The sequence below is a fragment of the Callorhinus ursinus genome, unplaced genomic scaffold (assembly GCF_003265705.2).
Source record: "Callorhinus ursinus isolate GAN/ISIS: 27379988/994484 unplaced genomic scaffold, GSC_fseal_2.0 scaffold38, whole genome shotgun sequence".
Classification (NCBI taxonomy): domain Eukaryota; kingdom Metazoa; phylum Chordata; class Mammalia; order Carnivora; family Otariidae; genus Callorhinus; species Callorhinus ursinus.
In genome coordinates this window covers 6,463,730-6,476,017 of record NW_027397100.1, presented here as the reverse complement: position 1 = coordinate 6,476,017, position 12,288 = coordinate 6,463,730, and the positions used below count along the sequence as shown (strand labels likewise).

At 45.4% G+C, this 12,288-nt stretch overlaps 1 long non-coding RNA gene across 3 annotated transcripts in view; it reads right to left on the bottom strand.

The window, feature by feature from the left end:
- The window catches only part of LOC112827029 (uncharacterized), a 16,584-nt gene extending 9,419 nt beyond the window's left edge, over positions 1–7,165 (bottom strand). For all 3 annotated transcript variants that reach the window (XR_003209140.2, XR_003209139.2, XR_003209138.2), the window contains exons 1-3: positions 6,746–7,165; positions 5,669–6,146; positions 3,655–3,793 (exon numbers count right to left, since the gene is read on the bottom strand). This is a non-coding gene — a long non-coding RNA (uncharacterized lncRNA). The remainder of the gene's footprint in view (positions 1–3,654; positions 3,794–5,668; positions 6,147–6,745) is intronic.
- Between the last annotated feature and the right edge of the window lie 5,123 nt (positions 7,166–12,288).

Here is a 12,288-nt window from a genome sequence, read left to right as displayed (position 1 = left end):
TTCTTTCTTTCTTTCTTTCTTTCTTTCTTTTTCTTTCTTTCTTTCTTCTTCCTTTCCTTCTTCTCAGATATCCAATCAGCTATTACATCAGACAAATTCTTCCTTCCAAACGTCTTGAATATACTCCCAGTTCTCTTCCATTTCTGCTACCCTGTTTTAATCAAGGCCAGAGTGTTTCATTCTGAACTTTTATGATAATCCCCCAGGTGACTTTTCAGTTTCTCACCTTTGCCTTCTTTACATCAGATTAATTCTCCTAAACTGGCTCTCCTGTCCCTGCTTGAGCACCCACACCCAACACTTCAAGGTCAGTCTTAGCTGCAGGTCTGAGGTTCACCCCTGTGGATTCAGCTCCATGTGCCCAGTCCCCTGAGCTAGCTTCTACCGAAACAGGGGACCCAGGGGCGCCTCGTAGCTGACCACATCTAAGTCACACCGGCAGAGGCTTTCCATCACCACAGAGACTTCACTCCAGCCCCTATTTCCCATGACCTTGCTCCCCAAGTCTACTCTCATTACCCTCCGTTTCTCTAGTCTTGTCCTTGCAGTCTGGAGTATCTTCCATCTTAAAACCCTGAAATGTCACCAGAGAAGGTGTTGGACTCACAGAGACTAGGGTTTGAAGCTCATTTCTAAGGAGTAACTTCTGCAAAATCACTTAACCTCACTATTATCAGTTCTTCTGGGTATAAAAGGAAGCTGCTGATCCCCATCTCAGACCAGGGGGGCCAAAGTACCCAGTGACCAACAGAAACTACTCCACAAGTACCCATCTCTCTCTCTCTTTCTTTCTTTCTTTCTTTCTTTCTTTCTTTCTTTCTTTCTTTCTTTCTTTCTTTCTTTCTTTCTTTCTTTCCACTGCCATGTTATATTTTGTCCACCATAGATGGAATAGGGTTCTCATTGTCCCTACATTTTGTCATTTCTCTGCTTCACGACCCCCCATTTGTCATGTTCTTTTTTTGTCCCCATTAACTATATATATTGAACTAATCTACTCTGTAATGAAAATGGGAACAAATAGAATCCAGAACACATACTCATATATATGTGGATGCCAAGTAGCATAGCACCAAAATGTACAATGGGGCAACTGTAAAAATAATAAGGAGACATCACAAAACACACCCATAAAATAGAAAGACTTAATCTTGCTTTCCTTGGTCCAATATGCCTTAGTAGGAAGTATACACAGGCATAAAATAGGAAATAATAGTTTTATAAAATGTTCATATAACATCTACAAATATCATCCATATATTAGCTAACACAGAAAATCTCACTAAGTTCCTGGGGTGCCCGGGTGGCTCAGTCGGTTAGGCATCTGCCTTCGGCTCAGGTCATGATCCCAGGGTCCTGGGATGGAGTCTCGCATCAGGCTCCCTGCTCGGCGGGGAATCTGCCTGCTGCTCCCTCTGCTTATGTGCTCTCTCTCTCTCTCTCTCTCTAATACAAATAAATAAATAAAATCTTAAAAAAAAAGAAAATCTCACTAAGTTTCAAACCCAAAAATCAATTAAACAGCAAAAAATTGTTTGCACTATTCAGTCCAGTTCAGATTCTTCCACTTTCAGAGGCTCTTCTCTGAGAGTGCTATGCAATATGGACACGATTATGTCTCTGAAATCCAACTGGCTTTGTCTCTCATTTAGAGAGTTTCCATGATCCCTAAATGCACCCCTCCCTTCTACCCTATCCTAAAAAATCATAGAAAGCTTGTTTTATTCATTCATTAATCCATTTGTTCATTTGGCCATTCATTCATGCATCCACTTAAGGCATTCACCCATTTAAGGAAAAGAACCACCCTAAGGCATCCTTAATGTAAATGGTTACTCCAAGGAATTGTTCTGGACCCACCTCATGAATGATTTGATATTTGGCAACTCTGTGTAAACAACCTATATTGGACAGGGTGTTCTATAGGTTTTAGAGTATTAAGAAAAGCAAATTAGGATATGTGCTTCACGAAGGAGGTGAGAACAGGGTTAGCATCCTATCTCCAACCTGATTTGAAGAGCACCTTGACTCCTGGCCTCTTCTTTGGAGCTATAGGGACCCAGATCCCCCATGTTGCCTCTCACTGCTCACTGCATGAACATGAGCAGCCCAGTGGCCATGGGTTCTTGCCTGGTCTTCCCATCATCCCATCCCAAAATCTCCACTTCACCTGCCTGACTCCTCTCCTTTGGCTGCCTTTGCCACCCCAGCTTTGTCTGGAAGGGGCCCCACCCTCTGGGACTCTGAGAGGTCTCCCGGAGTCTCCTGTGTGTGGTCTCGCTAGTCCTTTCCAGGTATCATCTCTGACACTCAAATCCGCAAAACCAGCCTTGCCCCTCTGTGTCAGGCTCAGCCTCAGGGTGGGAGTGGACTCTCCAGTGAGTGTTGTACTTTTAGGCTTTCTGGTATGCCTTATCCATTTGGCAGATAATTAATTGGCCATCACCTACTAAGCTCCAGTTGGGATTAAGGAACTTGAGTTCAGAGATAAGTAAGACACAACATGTGACCTTTAAAGAATGTTTAGATTACTGGGGAAAACAAACTCCTTTGCAAATAATTATAATAAACACAATCCAACCGGAGGAAGTCTCAGTTGATGAGATATACAAGCTCTTAGACTTCTTCTGCCTGTGAGGAGCCATATCTGCTCCAAATTTTCACTCATTCTTTCACTCAACAAGTATTTACTGAGCACCTAATGTATTCTAGGCACTGGGGATGCAGGCAAAAGCAGACATAGTTTTATTTCTCACAGAATTTACAGGCTAGTCAGAGAGATGGATAAATAAGTACATAATTACAGATTGTGATAAATTAATTCATTAATTCAACTAATATTTACTGAGTGTCTACAGAGTCTCAGGCACTGTTCTAAACTCTGTGGACATAGTAACAAAACTACATACACTTCTTGACTTCCTGGACCTTCTAGAGAACAGTCAAGAAACAAGGTAAAGAGGTAACACACTGTAGGTTGGTGGTGAATGCTAAGGAGAAAAAATGTAACACAGAAAAAGGGGTTAATAAAATATCAGGTGAGGAAGAGGCTTTGAAATATTGAATGACAGGTCAGGGAAGGCCTCCCCTGAGGAAGTGACTGTTGTAAAAAGAACTTGAGGCAGAGGGAGGAAGGAGCAAGGCATGAGCAAATCTGAGAGGAGAGCATTCCAGGAGAGGGCATGGGAGGCGTGAAGACCTTGAAGTAGGAGTGTGTCTGAGTAAAGAAAAATACAGCACAGAGATGGAACAGAGGAGGGGAGTCTACCTGGAGTGTTCTGCAATGATCTCGATGAGGAGGCAATCTATGAGCTGAAGAAGGAGGTGGAGGCAGTGTTTCTACCTGGGTTATATGACTGTGTTCTAGTTAGGATTTTTGTTTCTCACTCTGACTGCTTCCTGTACCTAGAACTCATTCCTGAGAACCAGCCCACCACAATGGTGGCCAACCCCTCCATCTCCCTCCTCCCCAGAGCCTCCAGTAGAATTCTGCTTGACACCAGGAAGACACACCATATCGTTGTGGCCCACATAGAGATCTCTGATCCCTCTGCCCATGCCCGCACCTACAGACCCCACTGTGGAGATGAGACTAGCCTGGAACCTGTCAGAATTTCCCACAACCATCTGGACAACTGAGACCCCTCTCCTCACCAATGGCCGGCTTTGCAGCTGGATAAGTTCCCTCCAGTTGAGCCCCAGCAGCTCATCCTCTTCCAGACGCCTCTTGCTTCTGATGTCCCAGCATGCCTTGCAGCCGGTCCTGGCCAAGTTATGACACATTCACACTTCCCTGAAAAAGAAAAAGGCAGCCATATAGCTTCTGGAGACTTGATTATTTATGGGGCTTCAGTCTACTTGGAAAGCCTACAGAGAAAAATGACAAAGGAACATGAGTTATGACAAGTTATGGTCAGTTCTCTTTTGCCACTTACTAGCTGTATGTCTCTAGGAAAGTTGACTTCATTGAGCCTTGGTTTTCTCATTTGTAAACTGGGAATGCCTTTCCTACTTCACAGCTTTTGAAAGATTCAATAAAATAAAGTAATTGTGGTACCTGACACATAATGAGGGTTCCAAGGAATGTTTTTTGAATATGAAACTTCAGTCCCCTCTTTGGTTTATGCCAGGGGTCAGCAATTTACAGTCTGTGGGGCAAATCCAGGCCCACGGCTTGTTTTTATAAATAAAGCTTTATTGGAACATAGCCACACCATTAATTTATATATTGTCTATAAATCCTCTTGTGCCACAGAATCAGAGTGGTAGTTACTATGAAGACCACATGGTCCACAAATACTAAAATATTTACTATCTGGTCTTTGATACAATGACTGTGTAAGCCCCTGGTTTGTACTGTCATGGGACACTGGCTCTGGAGTCCAGCTGCCTGGGTTTAAACCCTGGTTTTATCACTTAACTAGCTTTGGAACTCTGAGCAAGTTCTCTCACTTACCTGTAACTTTGTTTCCATATCTGTAAAATGGGAATCCTAGTTTATCATATTGGGTTGATGAAAGGATTAAATGAGCCATCTGGTAAAGTATGCAGCACACTGCCAGCAAATGGTTAGTGTTGATTAACATAATGCTTATTGCTGTGAATGTCATATGATATTATTCCATATGCCGTTCACAAAGTTCCTCCATCAACTGGGGCTGGGGATAGTTTTCAGAATCAACCTGGAGCCCAAGGATCCTACCTAGAATGCTATTTGGTGTATAAACATTCCTCGAGGTGGCTTATGAATGGCCCAGGGTCCCAGGATCTGGCCCCATGCTATCTATATGTTCCCATGGCTGCTTTCTGCTCCTCCAGACAACCTGGTTGGCAATCTGACCTGAAGATTCAGTCCTCCAGATGAGGCTTTTCTTACCATGCCCTTGGCAGGTGTGGGCATGAGTCACCACTAAGCCTAGGGATTGTTGCTGGTGATGATGCGCCTTCCTTCAGTCTGGCTTGGTAAGAGCACCTGGGACAATCATTGGCATGCACTGCACACCCTCATTTGGCCTTGGAGTCGATCACACCGGGGCAGGAGGAGCAACCTCTAGTGGCCCCGGTGTGCATTTGAAGGTTTGTTGGGCAGAATTTACAGCTGAAGGCTGAGGGCTAAAGTGACAGCTCAGGTGGGGACCAGAACAGGTGCCTAATGACCTGGGTGAGACCACCTCCTGGAAACTGGAGATCCTGGTGTCAGGTATATAAGAGTTCCTATGAAACAAACAGGGCCAGGCAGATGACTATTGATAGCTCTAAAAGGATCAAGAGCCAGACGGCTGGTTATAGACCCGGAATTACTTTTCAAGAGAAAATAGAGGGCTGTCCAAAGAGACCAAGACAAAGAGGAAATGTGCGCATGCGAGTGTGTATGTATCTGTGTGTGTGAGTGCATGTGTGTGTTTGCACATTCATGCACGAACATCCATACTCTGTAGCCATTCAGGGATAAGATGGTGCAAGAGAGCACGGGGACATCTGATTCATCCACAGTGCCAGACTTCTTAATACTTCTAAAATGATTGGCTCCAATTATCCCCCTTATAAGATTAATGATACTATTCCAGAATCAACAGAATCTAACAAAATATTCTTTTTTCTATTTTGAAATAGCATCTGTATAACAAATCTTACTAAGTTATAAATTCAATCACACAGATTTACATACCAGTTTTATTGACAACCTCCTGTTCGAATTTGAGCCCCAGACTTTCTGAGACTCACGCTGCCCACAGCGACGAGACGTATACTTTTCAGCAGCTAGAAGGAATTCCTGAAGAAGACTTCCCATGTGAATCAAAAGGAGTTTGATTAAGAGCCAAGCCACCTGTGGGGAGTATAGCAGAAGCAGCCACCACCTCACCCTAAATGGATAAAGATATTCATGCTGCACACTGAGGGCCCCAGCACACACCCCAGGTGTGGCAATATTAGGAAGCAATAGTCTGTCAAGGAATGCAGGTGACTGTTGAGTTGGTTCATTTGAGCCAAGACATTGTCTTTTAGCAAATGAAGACACCTCCTTGAAAAATAAAGACCTCAGACATAAGTGCCAAGAAGTATCTTGCCCCGAAGTAAGATAACTTGCTATCTTAGATAGCCAGCCTGGTCCTGGAGAACTTTTCAAACAGGTAATGAAGACATCGCTAAGGGAAAAAAAAAAAAATCAATTTCTTCTTCTGATGCGTTCTTTTTCTGGATTTATTATTATTTATTTATTATCACTCCAGATACAGTATTAAGGGTTGGGACAACAGAGTTCCACTGAAAGACCTCCCAATTCCAGAATAGGACCTGGCATATTGCAGATTCTCAATAAATTTGTGTTGACTTTCTGATTCACCAGATTCCATTTTGAGCAAAGAAACCCAAGTCATTTATCATTACCTGATGCTCCTCCTACGGAGTGTTGTTTCAGACCTGTTCCTACAATATTCTCTTTGCTAACAGGACTTAAATACATACATATAATATTCTGGCAGATGTTTCTTTTGCTGTTATCCAAATTATCCATCCCAACTGAAAGATCAATGAGACCTATGCATTATTACAACCCATCTCTCTGATAGGCTGGGAGCATGTCTGCATCACACCGGCCAAACCCTTGGTGAACCTAGCCGTGCCCACAGGTAGGGTTCACTGTGCTCAGGAACATAAGCCAGGGGGCTCAGGGAAAGCATGAGGGAAGAGGAAAACAGTACGTCCAAATTTAGCAAATTTTCGAAAAAGACATTCGACTTCTCACCAGCATGGGATTGATTCATCAGTTAGAAATGGATTGTTCAGTGTCTCCTTGAACAGAAACACACATGCATCGTTCTTCCCCTGCTGGCTACAGGAGCAAGGGAAGGATGGGGAGAGTGTCCATTTGAGGACCACAGTTTAAGGCTGGTTCTTGACTCCTATCATCCCTTCAGGCTCCACAAACCCAGAGAAGAGAGGAGAGAACCTGTGGCCTGGAAGCCAGGTCTTTTCTCCCTGCCTTCTTGGGGTCATTTCAGAGATGCTCTTTGTCAAGCCTGAAGCTGAAGCTGAAGATAGGATTTTAGTCGCTGAGCAGAGGGATGGAAACGCTCCTCCCCAAGGCAGGAAGATGATCCAGAGTCTGCATCCAAGGTTCAAAAGTAAGTACTTTGGGGCACCTGGGTGGCTCAGTCAGTTAGGCATCTGCCTTCAGCTCAGGTCATGATCCCAGGGTCCTGGGATTGGGCCCCATGTTGGGTTCCCCACTCAGCAGGGAGTCTGCTTCTCCCTCTCCCTCTGCGCTTCCCCCTCCCCCAAGGTTGCTTGCTCTCTCTCTCTCTCTCTCTTTCTCTCTCTCAAATAAATAAATAAATAAATAAATAACAAGTAGGTTCTTTGGGGAGCTTCACATTCAAGTGTGCACAGTGAGTCTGGCCCAGGCATAAGTATTTCCCAAGTGCCTGTGGTGAGCTCAGAGCAGGGCGGGTGATTTCAGAGGAAGCCACCTGTTACTTCAAGTTCTTTATCTCATTTGAGCCTCTTGGCAACCTCTCACACAGGTGCTACACTGAAGTTTCTGGTTAGGGGCCGAGCCAGGTGCCGGGTACGTGGTGGTGAGCAAACACCGAAGCAGGTAGCTCAGAATCCAACACCGGAGTGGGCACTCGGCAGACAACCACATCGATACAAGTACTATTCTAAAACGACCTAAGTACTCAGAGGGAGAGGACCGGGTCCTGGTCAGGCTCCGGGAAGCACGGCATTGTGGTCAAGAGGGGTTGGAGCCAGTCGGCTCAGGGTCGAGTCCCAGCCCTGCCCGCTCCACTGTGTCCTTGTTCTTGGCCAAATCATCTGGTCTTTCTGGGCCTCATCTGTAAAGCACGGATACTAATACCACCTACATCATGTGAACATTATAGGATTAAGTGAGATCATATTTGCAAAATACCCGGAATGGCACAGGGTAAGTATGTCATTAAGGAACATTTGCTAAGGAGCCCCAGAGGGGCGGCCCCTTCTTCCCATCTAGCCAACGAGGAGAATGGAGCTCAGGGAGATGACCTGACTACCGCAAGGTCAGGCACTGTGTCGGTGGGGGGGGGGGGCAGCTACATCTGCCACCCCCATATCTGGCCATGCTGGCTTAGCAAAAGGGTGGGTCAGGGAGTCCCAGCCTCGGGCAGGGCTTGCTATCATTTCCACAGAAGCAGCCCTGCTATCGTAACACATCGCTGTTTAAGAAACACAAACCACCCTCTGGCAGCTTCTCAAGCAAATGTCAGAGCCAATAAAGAGCTCCTGCCCCTCACCGCACTTTGCAGCCTAGACTGCAGGGCCCAGTCTTATAGGGAAACACATGGGAGCTTACCCAACAGGTTTTCCCAACAGCCACGCCAGAGCGGGCAGGCCCCAAGGAGCCCAGGCCGGGAGGGCTCACTCTCCTGGCCGCCAGTGCCCCCTCTGACCCAGGTGCGGGCGGCCTCCCTCTCGGCCTGTCTGAACCCGCTCCCTGGGAGGGGCCGATGTCACTAATCCTGCCGTGTAGCTGCGGGCCACCTCGGGCTCCCAGCAGCAATGACCCACCCCTGCTCTGCCCGGGCCCTGCCTCCTCCCTGCTGGCATTTCTCCAGCCATGGCAGAGAGCCCAGCTTGGCGAAGGCATGGCCTGGCCCGGTGGCGAGTGTCCCAGCCGAGCAACCTGGCCCAAGCATGACAAGTGGCATCTGCACTTGTCTATCCTGGCGGTGAGAGCCGAGCCAAAGGGCCAAGTTCCAAAGTTGGGTCTTCAAAGGACAGAAGAGACTCTGGAAACGAGATGACAACATCAGAACAGGCCACAAATCTCTAAGGAATTATTCTAAGAAGAAATCACACCCAGTTCCCAAACTGTGAGTGTAAATGGCTACTTAGAAAACCATTACCCATGCCTGCCCTTCCATTTCTGATAAGCAGCCTCCTTGCACTCCTGGACTATATCGGGGACAGATCATGTTCATGTTCTCCTAAGATGGAAGTGAAGGCCATCCTGAGAATTGCCTGAGGGCTCCTGAGGACAGCAAAGGTGGTAAGAAAGCAGGTACTTGGCTCAGAATTGGCAAAATAAGCCAGGAACTCCAGAGGGTGATCAGATTTAGCACAAGAAAAAAAAATAAAATAAAATACAAGCAATCACAATTGCTGACTTTTATGAAGCTCCCCTTCTGTCTTAGGAAGTATGCTTAACATTTTATACACACATTTTATCCTCACAGCCCCTCAGAAACCCTGATAATTGATATTTTCTGCCCAACAGATAATGAAGCCTGAGTCTGAGAGAAAAGTGACTTGCCCAAGGCTATTCAGATGCAAAGTGGCAGACCTCATTCAAATCTGATAACTCCAAGGCAGACCCTCAGATGAATAGTGGGGGCCAGGGATCTCTCCCTGCTCCTTCTTTTGGGCTGTGGGTCACAGTTCTATAAACGAGAATTAGCCTCTTTGCTTCTGTTCATTGCACCTGGATATCTAAAGCTTTAGATCCAGTGCCGAACACATCACTTGGACGCATCTTCCTTGGGTGGAAGGAAGGAAATACTAGTCATCGGCAAGGTAATGGATCACATGGGAGTTCTAGAGTCAGACGTGGACATGTTTCCCAGCCGTGCAACAAATGGTCTGGGTGGCCTCGGACTCTTTCTAGACTTTCTCGAGCCAGAGGCTGCTATGATCTATAATCCAGGAGTAATCATGATTACATGAGTGGGCAGAGCAGGGAGAGGGGCAAGACAGAGTGTATATCCGAAACGCAGCGCTGAGCCCGATGGCAACCTCTATGAAGGCAGGCGGCAATTAGATCTTGTCCCTGCTGTATTCACAGCATCTAGTCCTCCACCTGACAGATACTTTGGTCAAGAAATTTCTGTCAAAGAATCTATTTTACAAAATTACTTGCAAGTGTACACAGATAGACACACAGAGGGTTACCTGTGCAAGCTTCGGGAAACACCGCCTATGCGCATGGGTGGAGTGTGGCTAACCCAGGGGAAGTTCTTGCATGGAACAGAATGCTAGGTAGTCACTAAAAAAACTGAGGCAGCTGTACGTGCCATCCTGTAACAGGTAACCAGCCTGTATAAATAGGGTGAGGGGATTGCAGAACAATTTACATTTATGGTAACATGATTAGAAAAAAACCAAAAAGGTCAAGAGATGAATCCATACTGGTCTACTGAGAATGGTTACTTCCACTTGACATTAGGACCTCAACAAGGAAGGGTGAGGGGAGAAAGGAGATGGGGTGGGCAGGGGCGGGGTTATTTTCGCTTTTTACCCCGAGCCCTTTGCCTTGCTTAATTTGTTTTGACAAAGAGTCTGAGATACCTTTGCTGAATAAAAATGCAATCAAAATTATTCTTACATCTTAAATAAGGGAAGAGAAGAATAAATGAACATCTCAAGTGCCGTGCGGAAACAAAGCCCCCTACATGTTCATCCCGCCCCCCTTGCCCCTGAAACATACCTAGCACATCTCTACCTCTCTTCACAGGAATGAGATGTGCAAAGATAGGCAAGGTAGTCTTATTCCCATCAGTTTGCCCCTCAGTGTGTGTGTGGCCCTGCAAAATCCGACAAAACCCAGCCTTTATGGGTTTGCTGGCTTTTCTCTGAAAAGGACACATGGGCAGAAAACATAGGCACTGGTTTGTCCCCAAGCAGAAACAGAAATTTGGGTGCTTTGGCCAAAGGTGAAGTAGAAGGTTTGGGTGGGCTCCTGGGCTCGTTTGCCTTAGAAGTAGCTCTCATCTGAGGTTTTGGTGTGGCCTCGATGAAAAGGAATAGTAACTATCTAAAAAAATCTTACCAAAAAGCTGCAACTCCAATTTGGGAAGTTTAAAGTCAAAGAGAGAAGTAAAGATGGGTAAAGTGGCCGCCCAGGGGGGAGTCGTGTTCAGGGTCACTGCCTAGAGGGATGAGTTCACAATCACTTGGAAGAGCTGGGTCTCCTTGTAACTCACACGTCCTTAGTTGACTGTGCTCGCATGTAATTGCATATAATTAACCCTGTAATTGTACAACTTCTGTAGTCTCCACTGTCTAGGCCCAGCCGTCTCCAGACAGACCCCGAACTTGGTAAAGGGGGACAGAAAGAACAGGAACGTAAGAAGCAAACATTTAGGAAGTACCTAATCTGTTTCTGAAACTACTTTAAGTATTTAATATAGAAGATCTCTTTTAAACTTCTAAACATCTCATGAGGTACTCCACCACCCGCATTGTACAGATGATTCAGAAAAGTGAAATGAAGCTCCCACAGGATTTAATGGCAAGACCAGGAGGGAAATTTCGATTTGTCTTTCTCCCAAAGCCCATCCTTAGCCAACACAACACACCCAATGTAAGTGGGGCTGCACACACACACACACACACACACACACATACATATCCCTCTTTTCCTCACTGAGACCACCTACCCAACCAGGCCAGGTTGTAATGGGCAATGTTTCACTCCCACTGTTTCATACTCTTGGAGAAGAATACAAAACACAATGGAAAGGAGAGGAATGCCACACTGCCCTACATCCCACAGCATATGATATTCTTAGAAAATAACTTTGATATTATATTTGGAGGCACTTAAATGTTGCTCTTCCTAGTTTCCTTACACCAATAGCCAGGCATCATCCAGCACTCCATGTAGGGCATGAGCCAGGTGTTGATAAGGAGCAAGCCTGTGCCCCATACTGTTGCCAGCCTGGTAGGCTTATCTGGCAAAATAACAGCCGTAACTATTCCTGCTTTTGTGTCTTCTTGGGTACCGTAGAGCCTAAAAGTTCCTAAGATGGCATTAGCCCAAACACCTCCAATGATAGATAAAGAAACTGCACACAGAAAAAAGCAAACCCTTTCTTAATATCGCACAACCAGTCAGTGGAAGTTCTGGAATAATGTCCTCCATGGCTTCCTGACTCCAGATAGTTAATGTCTTGACAAATAGGCAAGCCTATTGTATGTTTTTCAAAAATAGCTTTATAAAGATATAGTTTATATAACACTGAATTCACTTTTTTTAGGTACAGAGTACAATGATTTTTTTATAAATTTATAAAACTGTACAATTATTATTACCATCTAATTTTTGGAACATTTCCATCACCTCAAAACTGAAACCTCAAGCCCATTTGCAGTCAGTCCTCATTCCTACCCCAACCCCAGACAGCAACTAATCTACTTTCATCTATGGATTTGCCTTTTCTGGATGTTTCATGTACGTAGACCCATATGACATCTAATATGTGCTTTCACGTGACTGGTTTCTTTCCCTTTGCATGTTTTGAGGCTTAGCCA